The following is an 18989-nucleotide window of genomic DNA, read 5'->3' on the forward strand; positions in this document are numbered from 1 at the left end:
TCCCAGAAAGTGCAGGCCGTGGAGGAGAGGCTCCCAGAGGAAAAAGAGAAGCAGACAACCACCCTCTTCTTGACTGCAAGCTTCTGCCTTGAGCAGGCCACACTGAGGAAAGGAAGGTGCTTTAAGTTGACATAAAGTCAAGAGTTCCGATTATTGTACTGCATCAGACATATTAATTTCTAACATTAGTTTTTCATGTGGCTGAAAGCAATCAGAATATTTTCTTTCTTTTCTTTTTTTTTTTGTTTTGAAACAGAGTTTTGCTCTTGTTGCCCAGCCTGGAGTGCAATGGCTGATCTCGGCTTACTGCAACCTCCGCCTCCCAGGCTCGAGTGATTCTCCTGCACTAGCCTCCTGAGTAGCTGGGATTACAGGTGCGAGCCCCCATGCCCAGCTAATTTTTGTATTTTTAGTAAAGACGGGGTTTCACCATCTTGGCCAGGCTGGTCTTGAACTCCTGGCCTTAAGTGATTTGCCTGCCCCGGCCTCCCAAAGTGCTGAGATTACAGGAGTGAACCACCACGTCCTGCCGTGATCGGAATATTTTTTACCTCTTAGAATGAAAGATAAACTATGGGGCTTGCCCAGGTTTCATACATATATAGGTAAGAACTAGCGCCACAGAGCATCCCGTGCCTATTCCTCAACACAGATGTAATCCGAATAAATCACTACAGAGAGTGGTAAGTCCTATGATGAAATAATAGTTCAGATGAGAGATGAAGATGTGACATCAAGTATATGGGGAAAAGGGGAAAACATGGGTATAAAAATCGACAAATTTGGCCGGGCATAGTGGCTCATCGGAGCCTGAGGCGGGAGGATTTAAGCTCAGGAGTTTGAGGCCATGGCGAAACCCCGTCTCTACAAAAAATACAAAAAATAGCCAGGCGTAGGCGAGTTAGCGGCCTCCGGTGTGGGATGGCCGCGGAGCTGGCGTGCGGCTTCCGGGGCCGGCTCTCACGCGGGAGACAGGACCCCGGGCCCCGCCCGCTAGGCAGGCCACGCCCCGGTACGGTCGCCATGCCCAACAGAGGAAAGCCACCCAAGTTCCAGGCCCACGACGCCTGCTTCGGCCGAGTGACCGAGACGGATTACGCCAACCCGGATCCGCCGGTCGTGAGGTCTGGACGAGTCAAGAAAGCCGTAGCCAACGCTGTTCAGCAGGAAGTAAAATCTCTTTGTGGCTTGGAAGCCTCTCAGGTTCCTGCAGAGGAAGCTCTTTCTGGGGCCGGTGAGCCCTGTGACATCATCGACAGCAGTGATGAGATGGACGCCCAGGAGGAAAGCATCCGTGAGAGAACTGTCTCCAGAAAAAAGAAAAGCAAGAGGCACAAAGAAGAACTGGAGCGGGCTGGAGGAGAGGAGTATCCCATGGATATTTCGCTGTTGCTGGCTTCCTATATCAGTCTTGAGGACCTTGTGAAATTTTCTCTGATTTGTAAGAATGCTTGGACTGTCATTTGCACTGCTGCCTTTTGGATCAGGTTGTACCGAAGGCACTACACACTGGATGCTTCCCTGCCTTTGCGTCTGAGACCAGAGTCAATGGAGAAGCTGCGCTGTCTCCGGGCTTGTGTGATCCGATCTCTGTACCATATATGTATGAGCCATTTGCTGCTCCAATCTCCAAGAATCCAGCCATTCCAGAAAGCACCCCCAGCTTTCTGGTGCTTTAAAGAATTTCTGGTACTTTCTGGCACTTTCTGGTGCTTTAATGTGCTTTAAAGCACATTAAAGAATTCCAAATACTTACTTTTCTGGTGCAGAAAGATTGTTGGGAAAAGACAGGAACCAATGTGGAAATTCAACTTCAAGTTAAAAAAACAGTCCCCTAGGTTAAAGAGCAAGTGTACAGGAGGATTGCAGCCTCCCGTTCAGTACCAAGATGTTCATACTAATCCATACCAGGACTGCTGCCTACTGCAGGTCACCAACCTCAATTTCATCTTTATTCCCATTGTCATGGGAATGATATTCACTCTGTTTACTATCAATGTGAGCACGGACATGTGGCATCATCGAGTGAGACTGGTGTTCCAAGATTCCCCTGTCTGTGGTGGTCGGAAACTGCACAGTGAACAGGGTGCACAAGTCATCCTGAACCCAGTGCACAGCTTTTGACTCTGACTGGTGGCACCCTCAGTACCCATTCTCCCTGAGATCATAGTTACTGCTTCCCATCCCTTGAGGGCAGCCCCGATTCTCGTCCATTAGTAATCAGATTCCTGTTTGGACAGGGCGGCTGGATTGTATATTTGGTTAGTAATGTACATGCTCTTCAGGCTCTAGGGCTCCTGTTAGGGGAGGGAGAAATGTTGAATCAAGAGGAAAAACAATTACTATGATTTGTAAACATATTTATTTATTTATTTTTTGAGACGGATTCTTGCTCTGTCGCCCAGGCTGGAGTGCAGTGACGGGATCTCGGTTCACTGCAAGCTCCGCTCCCGGGTTTATGCCATTCTCTTGCCTCAGCCTCCCGAGTAGCTGGGACTACAGGCGCCCGCCACCTCGCCCAGCTAGTTTTTTGTATTTTTGGTGGAGATGGGGTTTCATTGTGTTAGCCAGGATGGTCTCAATCTCCTGAACTTGTGATACGCCTGCCTTGGCCTCCCAAAGTGCTGAGATTACAGGCGTGAGCCACCGTGCCTGACCCCTCAAAGTTTTGTTTTGAACATGCTGAGCTTGAGGTTCATGTGTTACAGAAGGGTCAGAAGCCAGGAACCAGTTAAAAGTACAGCCTAGAGCTTTAGGTGGCAATTCAGGTGGAACAGATTTTTAAATTTTCAGGACGTTGGCCAGGCACGGTGGCTCATGCCTGTAATCTCAGCACTTTGGGAGACCGACGCAAGCAGATCACCTGAGGTCAGGAGTTTGAAACTAGCCTGGCCAACATGGCAAAACCCTGTCTCTACTAAATGTACAAAAATTAGCTGGGTGTGGTGGCAGGCACCTGCAATCCCAACTACTCAGGATGCCGAGGCAGGATAATTGCTTGAACCTGGGAGGCGCAAGTTGCGGTGAGCCGAGATTGAGCCACTGTACTCCAGCCTGGGCAACAGAGCAAGACTCTGTCTCAAGAAAATAAATAAACAAACAAACAAATTTTCAGGACATGGGTAGCAAGGGAAGCGCAAGGCTAGATAAAATCATATAGGGAGGAAGAGCATAGGGTGAGAAAAGGGCTTGAGATTGAATCAACATTTAATAATTAGTGGAAGGTGCCAAGGCAACTATAAAGGAGAAGATAGAAAGATCTAGAGAAAAAGAGAACATGTAATCACACAGTCAGTACAAGAAATGAATGAGGATGTCTGAGACACACAACCACTCCTTTCAGTAGCACAAGCAAAATAAATATTGGTGATGGCCGATCCAATAGTAACAAGGTGCTGTTTTCCATAACATGTTAGCTAACAGTCTTGACCAACTGATAAGGAATGTTGCCTGAGCAAATGGTGAACTTGCCCCTTACCTTTGCTTGAAATGTGTGACTTAAACTTGCAAGGTAATTGGATTGGGCTGGGCTTTGGACCATGGTTCAGAATGAAGTGAACTGTTGACTTCCGGATCATTTATAAGATCCCGAATACCTTCACATGGTGTAGAAGGCCCTTCCTGCTGTGGCCCCTGACTCTTTTCTAATCTTATCTCTCACTGCTTCCCTTGCTCATCCTACCCTTCAAGCAATCCAATTACTTGAATATGCCAAGTGCTCCCTCACACCTGCATGCCTTTCACTATACTGTTTCTTCAGCTCGGAATACCAGTCTCTGGTCTAAAACCCTTTGCCAACTTCCCCTAGTCTTGGAATCACTTCAAATCTAATTGTGTGCGACACTATCTTTACCTACTGATGAACAGAAACAACCCCACAATAGAGCTTCACACGACTTAAACTCCCCATGAGAGAAAGGGTTCAAACCTTAGCGAAACCCCAGCTTTTAAAAATTTTGCTGGACACTGTGTCCTATTTGATATGCATGCTATCAGAGTATTTGACTGAAGCCAGACTTGTTTTTGAGACGGAGTCTCGCTCTGTCACCCAGGCTGGAGTGCAATGGCATGATCTCAGCTCACTGCAACATCCACCTCCCGGGTTCAAGTGATTCTCGTGTCTCAGCCTCCTGAGTAGCTGGGATTACAGGTGTGTGCCATCACTCCTGGCTGATTTTTTGTATTTTTAATAGAGACAAGGTTTTGCCACGTTGCCCTGGCTGGTCCTGAACTCCTGACCTCAGGTGATCCACCTGACTTGGCCTCCCAAAGTGCTGAGATTACAAGCATGAGCCACCACACCCGACCCAAAGCCAGACTTTTGAACTTACTCACTTATAATCATGTTTCTCCCTCTTTGTGAAATAACATGAAATCCTTCTCCCCACCTCAGTTTCATGAAAACCTTCCCCTTCTTCACCTGAATATTACAAAATCTCTCCTCCCCTGAGTGTCACAAGACAGTTCTCAGCCAGGCTTTTTTTTTTTGGTCAGCCAAGAATGAAAAAAAAAAGAAGTAAAAGAATGCTTGTCACATGACCTCTGTTGTTTCGTCCTTAAAATTCATAGCCTGAGTCTAATCATGAGAAAACATCAGAAAAATTCAAATTGAGAAACAGTCTACAAAATACCCGGCACTCTTTGAGAGTGCCAAGGTCAAGAAAAACAGGGGAAGACTGTGAAACTGTCACAGATTAGAGGGGACTAAAGAGATATGACAAATGATGCAATGTGGTATCCTGGAACAGAGAAAATAATATAGTGGAAAAACTGGAGAAATTGGAAGAATCTGAGTTTAGTAGAATAGTTAATAGTATTGTACCAGGATCAATCTTTTATTTTTGAAAAATGTACTGCACCATGGTATGTAAGATATTAACATTAAGAAAGCTAAAAGAAAGCCGATAATCTGATGTATTAAAATAACTAAGTTGTGGTCAGGCATGGTGGCTCACACCTGTAATCCTAGCATTTTGGGAGTCTAAGGTGGGCAGATTGCTTGAGCCTAGGAGTTCAAGACCAGCCTGGGTAAAATGGTGAAATCCCAACTCTACACAAAATGCAAAAAATTAGTCACACTTGGTGGTGTGTGTCTGTAGTCCCAGGTACCCAGGAGGCTGAGGTGGGAGGATCACCTGAGTCCAGGAGGAGGTCAAGGATGCAGTGAGCCATGTTCGAACCACTGCACTCGAGCCTGGGTGACAGAGTGAGACCCTGTATCAAAAATAAAATAGTATAATAAAATAATTAAGATGTGAAGGCCACCCAGTTTCTAGGTGGCGATCAGCCCCCTTCTTCCTTCCTTAGTTCTTAGTAATGACAAGTCCTGACATTAAAAGTTTAATTTCCACACTACCTCTTTGACTACATCTCAGGCCATCTTGCCTTTGATGGATCCCACCCTTGTCATCTGGCCTTCTAGTTCCCAGGACACTCTGAAGCTGGCTCCACTGCAGGGCCACTGTGCTTGTTGCTTCCTTCTCCTTGGAACCTTTCCCTGCTCCCTCTTTGCAGAGCTGGCTTCTGTAACTTTCAAGTCTCAGCTTCATGTCACCTTCTCAGAGAGGCCTGCTGTGACTGCCTACCCCAATAATCTCTGTCACAGCACTTTACGTATTTTTCTTAATTGCCCTAATCATAGTCTATAATTTATTGATGTATTTGCAATCTTTCTTCCTTTAGAATGTTTGCTGTGTGAGGGCAGAGACCACATGTATTTTGTTCTCTGTAATATCTCCCCCTGTATTTTCCTTTTTTTTTTTTTTTTGAGACAGGGTGACAAACTGAGACCCTTTGCAGTAGGGCGAATATGGCTCACTCCAGCCTCGACCCCTGGGGCTCAAGTGATCCCTGAGGGTTAGCCCCCCAAGTAGCTGGGACTTGGCAGCTACTGGGCACCACCATGCTAGGCTGATTTTTGTGTGTATGTGTGTGTGTGTGTGCGCGCACATGTGTGTGTGTATATATACACACTATATATGTACTATATATGTATATATACACACTATATATGTACTATATATGTGCTATATATACACTAGATATATGTATTTTTATTTATATATATATATATATATATTTTTTTTTTTTGGTAGAGATGAGGTTTTGCCATTGTTGCCCAGGCTTCCCTCAACATTTATATGTTGAACTCCTAACCCCTAGTGTGATGATATTAGAAGATGTGGGTCTTTGGGAATTGATCAGGTCTTGAGGGTAGTACCTTCAAAAATAGAATAAGTGTCCTCATAAAAGGAGCTCTAGAGAGCTCCTTTGCCCCTTTTGCCTTGTGAGGCCATCTGTGAAACAGTAAGTAGGCTATCACTAGATACCAAATATGCCAGTGTTGTAATCTTGAACTTCCCAATCACCAGAACTGTTAGAAATAAATCTCTGTTGTTTATAAGCTACCCAGTCTATGGTATTAGACTATGCCTATAATAAGATGCCTATAATAGTTGTTCAATAGGACGGGTGCGGTGGCCCACACCTGTAATCCCAACACTTTGGGAGGCCAAGGCAGGTGGATCATTTGAGGTCAGGAGTTCGTGACCATCCTGGCCAACATGGCGAAACCCCATCTCTACTAAAAATACAAAAATTAGCTGGGCGTGGTGGCACGCACCTGTAATCCCAGCTACTTGGGAGGCTGAGGCAGGAGAATTCCTTGAACTGGGACCTGGGAGGCAGAGGTTGCAGTGAGCCGAGATTGCGCCACTGCACTCCAGCCTGGGCGACGGGACGAGACTCCATCTTAAAAAAAAAAAAGAAAAAAAAAAAGTTGTTCGATAAATATTTGTTAAATGAATGCCAAAGGATAATTTTCTTTATTTTTTTTAGGCTGAGTCTCCCTCTAAGAGTTAAAAACATGCTGTCATCAAATATATAGTGAGCATGTGTCAAATACTAATCTAACACATTTAATGAAGGGACCAGAGAGATAATAAACCTGGGTGAAGGAGAATTCATGGAACAGAGGTTTATATAGCAGAAAAGACATGCTGAAATAAGTTAGCTAGGTTAAAGGGAAATCTAATTTATGTCCTACAGGTGAATAAACTATAATGTTTAGGATTGTCTTTTATACAGAATAGGAATCACTTGCATCTCTAACAGACAAAAACCTACAAGTTAACAGGTAACTTCCTAGAATCTGGACCCTAATAATAATAATTAACGAGTCAAACAAAGGTACATTCTCCAGATGAATAACACTTGGGTGGACCTGTTCGGACAAAGATCCAGCATGACAGTGAAAGGACATACAATTATCTTTTTGCCTTAATTCTAAGATTAGGACATTTTAAAAGATAGAAGACTGAAAAATATAGAATGAATGTACAAGTGCTCCAACTGAAGTTTGGAAAGGGGAGGTCAGTCAGTTCAGGGGCAAAGCATGGGCATCTATCTGCTTCATCAGGTCTTCCCCCAAAGCCATCATCACTGGATCCAGCCTTCATTCTTTGAGAGCCAGCCAATGTTTCATCTTCTCTGTGAAGTCTGTCTAGATTTTCCTCTCACTCCCTATCAGGCAAACTGAGGTGGACAAACCTGGTTATCAAGATGGTGATTGTGGCATGGCATAGTCGCTCACGCCTCTAATCCCAGCACTTTGGGAGGCTGAGGCGGGAGGATCGCTTGAACCCAGGAGTTCAAGACCACCCTGGGCAATATAGTGAGATCCTGTCTCTGCAAAAAATGCACAGAGTCTGGGTCGGGCACAGTGGCTTATGCCTGTAATCCCAGCACTTTGGGAGGCTGAGGTCAGGAGTTCAAGACCAGCCTGGCCAATGTGGCAAACCCTCCACCCCCACCCCTCCGTCTCTACTAAAAATACAAAAATTAGCCAGGCTTGGTGGTGCACACCTGTAGTCCCAGCTACTAGGGAGGCCGAGACAAAAGAATCACTTGAACCTAGGAGGTGGAGGTTGCAGTGAGCCAAGATTGCGCCACTGCACTCCAGCCTGGGCAATACAGCGAGACTCTGTCTCAAAACAACAACAACAACAACAACAACAACAATTCACCATGCATGATAGCATGTGCCTGTGGTCCCAGCTACTTGGGAGGCTGAGGTGGGAGGATGGCTTGAGTCCAGGAGGTTGAGGCTGTAGTGAGCCGAGATCGCACCACTGCACTCTAGCCTGGGTGACAGAGCGAGACCCTGTCTCAAAAATAAAAAAGACGACGATTGCTATCAAGGCCCTAGATTTTTTTTTTTCCTATGAGTTGCATATCCCTGGTTTGAGCCAAGACGCTCTATTACCCTTGTTACCCTTACATCCCAGGCCAAATTTTTGTTTGTGGATTATACATAAGAGCCCATGTGAGGATTTTCACAAATAATTGAGATAGGCTGTAAAGGAGAATTTGAAAGTGAGAGCCCAGTTTTTTTTTTTTTTTTGAAACGGAGTCTCACTCTGTTGCCCAGGGTGGAATGCAGTGGTGAAATCTCGGCTCACTGCAACCTCTGCCTCCTGGGTTCAAATGATTCTTCTGCCTCAGCCTCCCGAGTATCTGGGACTACAGGCACGCACCACCACACCAGGCTAATTTTTGTATTTTTAGTAGAGACGGGGTTTCACCATATTGGCCAGGTTAGTCTTGAACTCCTGACCTTGTGATCTGCCTGCCTTAGGCTCCCAAAGTGCTGGGATTACAGGCATGAGCCAACGCACCCAGCAAGAGCCCAGTTTTTACAAACAACAGATGAGTGCTAGGGGGCAGGACAATGCAAGTATGAAATGAGACCAGCTAATGAGACCAGCTGCACGCTAGTTAGACGAGTATCAGAACTGCTTTGTCCCTTGGTCTCATGAGATACTACTCTATAAAACACGTCCAAAAGCCAGACTCACATATATGTCTTTTTCTAGTTTATTTATTTAGTTTTGAGACAAGGTGTTGCTCTGTTGCCCAGCCATTGCATTCTGGCCTCCTGGGCTCAAGTGATGCAATTGGGACTACAGACACATGCTACCACACCTGGCTAATTTTTGTATTTTTAGTAGAGATGGGTCTCACTATGTTGCCAAGGCTGGTTTTGAACTGCTGAACTCAAGTGATTCTCCTACCTCTGCAACCCAAAGTGTCTAGTTTCAGAACTTACTTTATTCAGAGGTATAGCTATATTTGTGACCAAAATTGTGAGCACTGAACCAGTGACTAGCTTGAGAAGAAAGCATTTCCAAGGCAAATAATACTCCAAGTTGAAAACAGTCCTCTTAGTGCGCCAGTAGGGACCTTTTGGCAAGTGGCATCTTGCCAGAAAATTAACTCAAAACAAATCCCTAACAGCTCAGAGATGGTGGAGGGGAATTTCAGAAACAGTCAGCAGGGCAGGGCCGTGCAACTGCTTACAGGAATTGCCTTACTCACACTTTGATGTTGATTCTCTGCAGAGCTTCCGCTGCTTCAAAACTGCGTGCAGGAATCAGAGACGTTACATCAGGAAGATACTGCAGAGATATTCTACTCCATCTCATTCATTGTACAGGTGAGGAACCAAGGGTCAGAGATTTTAAGGAATTTGTCCAAAGCCACAGAGTGGAGAACTGTGAGTAGAACTCAGATCGCTTGTTGCCTAATTCAGGTGTTTTCAACCCCTTATAAATATGCTAGGGAGGTGTGGCATCCACACGATTTGCTTTCTGGCTGATGTATCTCGATTCCTAGTGCAGAGCTCAGGCATCAATTGGTGAACAAGAGGAAGAGATAGATGTGGCTCTATCTATCTAGTGTATGGGAGCAGCATGTGACATTGTGATGAGATGTGTTAGCACAGGCACAATTTAAAGCAGTGCCATGGCAACCAGCATTCACTCTGGCTCCAGATAACACCGTGAACTACAGGGTGTAGTTGAAAATGGCTTCTCACTTAGTGAGTGGAATGTTCCAGCCTCTTGTCCTGCAGTGAGTGACTCTGAAATCTACCAAGCAATGTAGCAACAAGACTGGTTCAGGTTATTTACCAAGGGTTGGGGGTTTTCAGCATAACTCACAGGAGAAATAAACTCAGCAGCCTTGGGAATCCCCAAGAATTACTGTGCCTATCTGCAAAGCAGTATGGGTTTGCTTCCTCTGAGCAATGCATTGTTTCAGTGTCTTCCCAGAGCACTATTATTTCAAAGAGGTGCCCTGGGCATGAGGGGAAGGTAATGGGGAAGGGCACCATTTGTTTCTTTCTTACATATTGCAGAATCTGCTGCTACCCTCCCCACAAATTCTTTTTTTTTTTTTTTGAGACAGGGTCTCATTCTGTCACCCAGGCATGATCACGACTCACTGCAGCCTCGACCTTCTGGGTTCAAGTGATGCTCCCATCTCAGCCTCTCGAGTAGCTGGGACAACAGGTGCGTGCCACCACACCCAGCTAGTTTTTGTATTTTTAGTAAGGATGTTGCCCAGGCTGTTGCCCAGGCTGGTCTTGAACTCCTGGGCTTAAGCAATCCACTCACCTAGGCCTCCCAAAGTGCTGTGATTACAGGCTTGAACCACCACCCTCGGCCCCCACAAATTCTTAAACCATGGCAGTAGACAAGGGGAGATCTGGAATGAGTTAAGTTTCATCAGTAGGATTGAATATTAGGGTCATTTGTCCTGAGATGCTAAAGCCTTCTTGATTTTAACTTAAATGCTCATGTCATCATTTCTAAAACAGAACTGAAACAGAGACCACTTATGGTCTCATCTCAAAAATAAAAGAGTATGTACATGCTCTTTTATTTTTATTTTTGTGTTTCTAATTGTGCGCATTCAACTAAAGACTTCCAGCTTCCCTGACAAGTAGGTGTAGACGGAGACCAAGTTCTGACCAGCGCTCTGTGAATGGAAGTGTTGCAGCTTTCTGGGGTGTGCCCTGTCTTTGGGCCTCCCCCTCTTTTCCTGGCTAGCTTGCAGTTGTATTTGTGGCAAGTCATCTTGGACCATGAGGATGAGGACAACCCCCAGGAATGGCAGCGCAATAAAACATACTCTTATATAAAAATATTGCTACTTATTTTATCACTACTAAAAAAAGAAAGTGAGAAGTATCCAATATGCTAAATAAAGAAAACTACTTCTGAGCAAAACTCTCAAAGCAGAGCTGCACTACCAGTCCTCCTTTAAAAAAAAAAAAAGGCTGGGGGGGGGGTGCTGGGCGTGGCAGCTCACACCTGTAATCCCAGCACTTTGGGAGGCCAGGGCTGGAAGATCACCTGAGGTCAGGAGTTCAAGACCAGCCTGGCCAACATGGTGAAACCCCGTCTCTACAAAAAGTAGCCAGGCATGATGGTGGGTGCCTGTAATTCCAGCTACCCGGGAGGCTGAGGTGGGAGAATCGTTTGAACCCGAGAGGTGGAAGTCGTAATGAGCTGAAATCAAACCTTTGCACTCCAGCCTGGGTGACAAGAATGAGACTCCATCTCAAAAAAAAAAAAAAAAAAAAAAAAAAAATTCTTCCTGTGTTAGCCGCTGAACCAATATCCTGACTAATAGCTCCACTAAAACTGCCAGCAGTCATGTTAAAAGTATGTTTTAGGATGCTTGGGACTTACTTGTAGTCCCAAGCCTTGCTAAAAGTAGCTTACAAAATTTGGAGTTTAACAAATGATGCCATTTTACAAGAAATCAAGAGGAAGCATGTTCCCTGGGTTGGTTCAGTTTTAGGTTGTTGTATTAATTTCCTACTGCTACTATGACAAATTACCACAAACTTGGCTTAAAACAGCACAACTTTATTCTTTTATAGTTCTGGAGGCCGGAGTCTAAAATCAGTTTCACTGGACTAAAGTCAGTTGGCAGGGCTGTTTTTTTTCTGGGAGCTCTAGGGAAGATCTGTTTTCTTGCATTTTTTAGTTGCTGGAGGCTCTCTGCATTCCTTGGCTGGTGACTCCTTCCTCAAATCACTCCAACCTCTGGCTTCCATCATCTCCTCCCCTACTTCTGTTGTCAAATCTCCTTTGCTTCCCTCTCATGAGTACACTTGTGATTATGTTTAGGGTCCACCCAGATAATTCAGGATAATCTCATCTCAAGATCCTTAACTCAAATCTATAAGGTAAAATTGATAGGTTCCAAGGCTTAGCATATGGATATCAGCCTACCAAAGTTGAAAAAAGGTTTTCATTTTCCTGCTCCGCTGTTCTAATGTTTTGGTGCCATCTCCTTTCATGGTTTTAAAATCACTTTGGACCAAGGTGGGCAGATCACTTGATGTCAGAGGTTCGAGACCAGCCTGGCCAACATGGTGAAACCCTGCCTCTACTAAAAATGCAAAAATTAGCTGGGCACTGTGGTGGCTGCCTGTAATCCCAGCTACTCGGGAGGCTGAGGCAGGAGAATTGCTTGAACCCGGGAGGTGGAGGTTGCAGTGAGTGGAGATCGCGCCACTGCACTCCAGCCTGGGTGACAGAGCGAGACTGTGTCTCCGGAAAAAGAAAAAAAAAATCACTTTGGAGCTCCCAAGCATTACATCCTTACCAGGCCATGTCCAGGCCAGGGAGGGAGAGGTGTTCCCATTCCTGCATCTTTTAGTTATTAATGGAGATGTGCTTTGCCAAAGGTTCCCAGCAGAAGCCACATCAGGTCCCGATAGCCAAGACTGAGTCACCTGCCCGTGCTCTGGCTGCACACTGAACTGAGAATTTGCATGTCTGGCAGTTTTAACCTCTGCATCACAATGTCAGTGCCCCTACCAAGAGGTTGAAGGACTGCTAGGGAGGCAACAACTCACTTTTATTTATTTATTTATTTTGTAGAGATGGGAGTCTCGCCATGTTGCCTAGACTGGTCTCAAACTCCTGAGCTCAAGCAACCTGCCCACCTTGGCCTCCCAAAGTGCTGGGATTACAGGCATAGCCACTGAGCCAAGCCTAACAACTCACTTTTGAAAGTCCTGCAGGAGATTCCACAGGCACGAGCGACTCCAAAGAGCCCTTGTTTTCTAGCAGTCATAAAAAGCATGTGTGAGACCAGGCATAGTGGCTCATGCCTGTAATCCCATCCCGGCACTTTGGAAGGCTGAGGTGGGCAGATCACCTGAGATCAGGAGTTCGAGACCAGCCTGAGCAACATGGAGAAACCCAGTTTCTACTGAAAATGCCAATATTAGCTGGGCGTGATGGTGTGCACCTGTAATCCCAGCTGCCTGGGATCTGAGGCAGGAGAATCACTTGAACCCGGGAGGCAGAGGTTGCAGTGAGCCGAGATTGCACCATTGCACTTCAGCTTGGGCAACAAGAGTGAAACTCTGTCTCAAGAAAAAAAAGAAAAAAGAAAAAAACATGTGTGATGAGAAGATCTGGGGGCTGGGGTGGTAGTGTGGTAATGGGGTAATTAAAAAAAAACCTTTTGACTGGAGATCTAGAATTCGAACTAAGCCAGGAACACATCCTCATCTGTAGTGCTTCCAGGGCACCTGCATGACAGTTTGAATTGTATTCCCCTCCACATGAATATGTTGAAGTCCTAATCCCCGGTACCTCAGAATGTAATCTTTGCAAGGTAATCAGATCAAAATGAGGTCACTAGGGTGGGCCTTTGTCCCATATGCCTGGTGTCCTTATAAAAAGGGGAAATTTGGAGACAGACATGTACACAGGGAGACTGACATCTGAACATGAAGATGACCATCTATAAGCCAAGGAGAGAGACCTGGACAGATCCTTCCCTCATAGCCCTTAGATGGAACTAACACTCCTGATATTTAGATTTTGGACTTCTAACCTCCAGAGCTATGAAACAAGAAGTTCTGGGCTGGGCGCAGTGGCTCATGCCTGTAATCCCAGCCCTTTGGGAGGCTGAGGTGGGTGGATCACCCGAGGTCAGGAGTTGAAGACTGGCTTGGCCAACATAGTGAAACCTCCTTCTACTAAAAATACAAAAAAATTAGCCTGGCATGGTGGCAGGTGCCTGTAATCCCGGCTACTTGGGAGGCTGAGGCGGAGGTTGCAGTGAGCTGAGACCACGTCATTGCACTCCAGCTTGGGCAATAAGAGTGAAACTCCATCTCAAAAACAAAACAAAACAAAAGTTCCTTTTGTTTAGGCCAGGGGCCCTCAATCCCAGGGTCATAGAACAGTACCATAGACCAGTTAGGAACTAGGCTGCACTGCGGGAGGTGAGGTGAGCAGTGGGCAGGCGAACATTACCGCCTGAGCTCCGCCTCCTGTCAGATCAGAGCTGGCATTAGATTCTCATAAAAGCACAACCCCTATTGTGAGCTGTGCATGCGAGTGATCTAGGTTGTGTGCTCCTTATGAGAATCTAATGCCTGATGATCTGTCACTGTCTCCCATCATCCCCAGATGGGACTGTCTAGTTGCAAGAAAACAAGCTCAGGTCTTCCATGGATTCTACATTATGGTGAGTTGTATAATTATTTCATTAAATATTACAATGTTATAGTAATAGAAATAAAGTGCACAATAAATGTAATGTGCTTGAATCATCCTGAAACTGTCCCCCCACTTCTCTGCTGCTCCTGATCCAGGTCCGTGGAAAAATGGTCTCCCATGAAACTGGTCCCTGGTGCCAAAAAGATTGGGGACCACTGGTTTAGGCCACCCAGTTTGCAGTACTTTGTTACAGTGGCCCTAGCAAACTTAAAAACCCTGACTTTCTCACTTCTCTTGCACCCTCCAAGGCTGTACCAGCCCCATGTTCCTACCCAGTATGCACCTGGCTGTCCCCTGTGTTTCCTGATCTCCAGGTGGTCTCTTTGCAGTGTTTTGAAAGCTCTTTTGATAGCACCTCTTTCTTGTCATGAATCCTACTAGATTCCACAGAGAAAATGTGCTCTCCACTGTTGTGGAGAATTATTATTAAATCCATTCTCTACAACATTATGTGGGGTTTTATAAGTCATTCATAAATATACAATATTTTGATTCTGCTGCCATATGTTTTGTGTAAATAGTCATGCTTATTTACAAAAGAGTATTCTATTTAGCTGTCAACCCATGGATGGCAGAAAAGATGTTTCATATTTGTGTGTGTGTGTGTGTGTGGTTAAAGCACCAAACATAATATCCAATAATTTTTGTTATGACACACATGTTCTTTCAGGATAGTGTGTGATAATCAAGTTGTTCTTTTATTTATTCAACTGACATTTGAATCACTTTCTCTGTGCCTAACTATTCTACCATGGGCTGTTGTTACAAATCTGAATTTAAAAAGGTCCCTGGCTGATTGTGAGAGAAGCAGACATTATAAGTGAAGAAATAGTGTAGCTATGATGGAGAAATGAGATAGGGGGATGACTCGCAGTGATGCTTTATGGAACCCAAGGGCCACGAAGCTTCAGAAAGTAGGGGAGCAGGAAATGAACTACCAGGATCCAGACTTACTGGTCATCCCTCATTTTCCCATTTCACACTTTCTTTTTTTTCTTTTTTTGAGGCAGACTCTCACTCTGTCACCCAGGCTGGAGCGGAGTGGCGTGATCTTGGCTCACTGCAACCTCCGCCTCCTGGGTTCAAGCAATTCTCCTGCCTCATTTCATTAAATATTTCCTTAAATATTACGAAGTTATAATAATAGAAATAGCTAGGATTATAGGCGCGCACTGCCACACCCAACCAATTTTTGTATTTTTAGTAGAGATGAAGTTTCACCATGTTGGCCAGGCTTGTCTCGAACTCCTGACCTCAAGTGATCCTCCCGCCTCCGCCTCCCAAAGTTCTGGGACTACAGGTGTGAGCCACTGCACCTGGCCCCATTTCCCACCTTCTTCCCTCTGTGGCTTCTCTCTATTTCTAGAGAGAGACACGACAGAAGTCAGCTGCTCTAGAATCAACAGACTCCTCTCCAGTTGGCGTCCCACCACAGAGCGGTGGCGTCATACATGCATACATATGCTACAGCCAAAGGGGAAGGCTTGTCAATGCAGGAGGCACCCACAGGTGCCTCTCAGAGGTGGTGAAAGAGGAAGTGGGGGCAGGCAGAGGTAGTGCTTGTAAGTTGAGTCACTTCTGTTAACTGTACCCACTTTTAGACAGCTTAATCCACTTTGACTCTGGAAAAGTGTGAACAGAAACCTTGCTGGGTTTGGAGGAGAGAGAGCCTCCCACTGCTCTTCCCAGGGGAGTCCTGGAACAGGCTGCCGTGGAGGCTCAGGGCAGGTCTGGAGATATGGCACTGGTCCAAGTCCAGACCCTGCTGTGTTTTGGATGGACTAGGAAAAGTTCCTGTACAGAAATAACAGAGACTGGAGATTATGTGTGGGAATTACTTTACTCTTATCCTGAGTATGTCTGTACTTCAGTCCTGGTGCTCACTTCAAGAAAGAGGAGGATGGGGTTGCCATTGCTCTAGCAGACTATTGTTACTCCAGGAACTCACTTAAAGGTTCCATTTCCATAACCAATTACAGAGCAAATGCTTTTTCATAGGAATTGGTCTTTACGGGGTTGACATTTCAGGTCGTGAAGACCCTGAAGCTTTAGGAAAGCTGAACTTTGCTGTTGAGAAATTTAGAGGGGTAGAAATTGCAACACGATCTTAGCTGCAATTAGCTGGCATTTCTGCCAAATGCTAATACCTATTTCACCCTAACTTCCAGTGATAAATGACATTGATAAGAATATATGGGGAGTAGCTGTGAAAGTTCATCTGGTTTTAATAGGGAAACATTGTCCTTTTCTCTGCTGATTGGAGAACAGGTCAGACATGAGGCTGGCCTCACCCAGGAAGGACTCACATGGTTCCTTCTGTCTCCAGGAACGGTAGGAAAAGCAATGTGTTTTGAAATACTGGGTTTTCCCTGGCCCGGGAGAAAGTGGATCAAAAGAATTGCTGTTTCCTTCCCTGTTGTTGGGGTCCTCTAGTTTGAAAGGGTCATGGTGGTGTTTCCTGATGGGCCATTAAAGGCAATGTTTAGGAATAGAGAAAATACACAAAGAAAGAAGAAGGAAAATCAGACATTTGAAAGAAAAGCCCAGGATTCCCTGGAGAAAAGTTGGAGGTAGTGCTGAGAGAGTCTGCTGTACCAGAGGTGCCCCACCAGGGGCCCCACCAGAGGACTCTTTAGAATGTTCTTGATCTAAAATCCTGCCAACCTTCCCATGTAGCTGGTGCAATTTTCACTCCATATTCTGCTTTCTTTATATTCTACTGCAACTGAATTCTGAGTTCCTAATCCACTGGGACTCGCACTTAATAGTCTGTCCGTCTACTGGCATTTGTTTGCATTGTACAAGTACAACCAAAGGCTTTAGACTTTTGGGAGCCACAGTCAGGAAGAAGTCTATCTGTCTGTGTCTCTGTTTCTTAGCCTCAGTCTTCTTACACCCTTTCCAAATGGCAATGGGCACAAAATGGCCTATCTACTGGAAATGGGCAATGAGCAAAAGAGACACATACATGGAAACAATGAGTTAAGAATTTAAAATATTATTCTGCACACACATAAGTGGCAACTTCATGTCCTCTGTTCAGAAGTAAAGCAGTTGGAACTTCTGGAATCAGAATCATCTGTGCATTTGCTAAAAATGTAGATTCCTGTGCCCTACCCAAATTCTGCACCCGAAAATTCTGATTCTGCCTGAATCAGAATCTTTCCAGGCAATTCTTATGTGCACCAAAGCCTAGATGCAGCCTCAGTTGAACCATCTACTGTGTTTTAATACTGAGTTGTGCTTGTTCTCAAGCTGGTTCAGAGCACTCTAATGTGCATTCAAATCATGCCGAGGTCTTGTTAAGTTAGGTGGTGGGAAGAGAGATTCTGCATGTCTAACAAACGCTTGGGTGATGCTGCCACTGCTGGCTGGAGGATCACCCCTTGGGTGGCAAAGTGCTAGAGAGACTATTTTTATCTCCTTTGCACTCCTGTGAGGCCATCTTGAGGCTTCTTAAGTCCCTGGGGCCAGTGATCTGCTGGCGCTGGGATTGGAGATTGCTGCACGTTCATGGGTACTGTGCTTTGTTGACTGGGCTCTATCTCATGCTCATCCAGATTTGCCCTGCCTTCTGCTTCCCCTTCCATCTCCTCAGCCAACACCCCTATTCCCACCCTCACTTTTCTACCCCCACTCTGCCTAAGGGGCAGCCCTGTTGCCATAGCCTGGTCTTCCTCACACTGTGGGTCTACTCTGACTATAGATGCATAATTGAATATCTTTAGAGAATCTTCAGATTTGCTAGTATGATAAAGTCCTTCTTCCTCCTAGGAGTAAAGGGGAAGTGGGACTCAAAGCAAGCCTGTAAAAGTGAGTCAGGAGTTCTTTTTTCTCTTTAGGGCCACCATCAGTGGGTGGCCCCAGGGTAATTGAATGGAGTGGAAGATGTTACCATTTCCTACACTGTCCTTGACCTTGAAAGAAGAACTGAATCTGTGGGACCTACTGCCACTTTCTATAGGTGGAGGGGAAAGGGGAACCCCATTGCATGGCGTAAGCTTATCCCTCAAGTCCTTGGTGAGCAGGGATCGGGGTAAGGGGGAAGAATTATAGGGTATCAGAAGTGGTGAGATTCTTTTCTCCAGCCATGGAGAACTTCTGATGTCCAACCTAGCATGACTTTAATCACTACTAGTTAATAGTAAGAAAGAAGGTCTAAAGTTGAGGTTTAGGGCAAGACTGGCTTGTAGTGCTCTTCAGGCTTGCAGTCACATTGAAAGATCTAATGGTGGCCGGGCGCGGTGGCTCATGACTGCAATCCCAGCACTTTGGAAGGCCGAGGTGGGCTGATCACCTGAGGTCAGGAGTTCCAGACCAGTCTGACCAGCACGGTAAAACCCCATCGCTACTAAAAATACAAAAATTAGCTGGGCGTGGTGGCAGGTGCCTGTAATCCCAACTACTTGGGAGGCTGAGGCAGGAGAATTGCTTGAACCCGGGAGGCGGAGGTTGCAGTGAGCTGAGATTGTGCCACTCCACTCACACGAGATCATGCCACTGCGGCAGAGCAAGACTCCGTCTCAAAAAAAAAAAAAAAAAAGAAAGAAAGAAAAAAGAAAGGTCTAATGCTTAGAGTGAAGCCAGCCGTAGCCACTGGACTGTCATGACAGT

At 45.5% G+C, this 18989-nt stretch overlaps 1 long non-coding RNA gene and 2 pseudogenes across 1 annotated transcript in view; all 3 read left to right on the forward strand.

The window, feature by feature from the left end:
- The window catches only part of LOC144341389 (uncharacterized), a 65611-nt gene that overhangs the window by 22253 nt on the left and 24369 nt on the right, over positions 1–18989 (forward strand). The window contains exons 2-3 of the long non-coding RNA XR_013418293.1: positions 9399–9493; positions 10246–10349. This is a non-coding gene — a long non-coding RNA (uncharacterized LOC144341389). The remainder of the gene's footprint in view (positions 1–9398; positions 9494–10245; positions 10350–18989) is intronic.
- Positions 922–1735, forward strand: LOC700917 (transmembrane protein 183A pseudogene; annotated as a pseudogene).
- Positions 1735–2170, forward strand: LOC144341225 (putative transmembrane protein 183BP pseudogene; annotated as a pseudogene).

This window comes from Macaca mulatta, chromosome 6, assembly GCF_049350105.2.
Source record: "Macaca mulatta isolate MMU2019108-1 chromosome 6, T2T-MMU8v2.0, whole genome shotgun sequence".
NCBI classification, from domain to species: Eukaryota; Metazoa; Chordata; class Mammalia; order Primates; family Cercopithecidae; genus Macaca; species Macaca mulatta.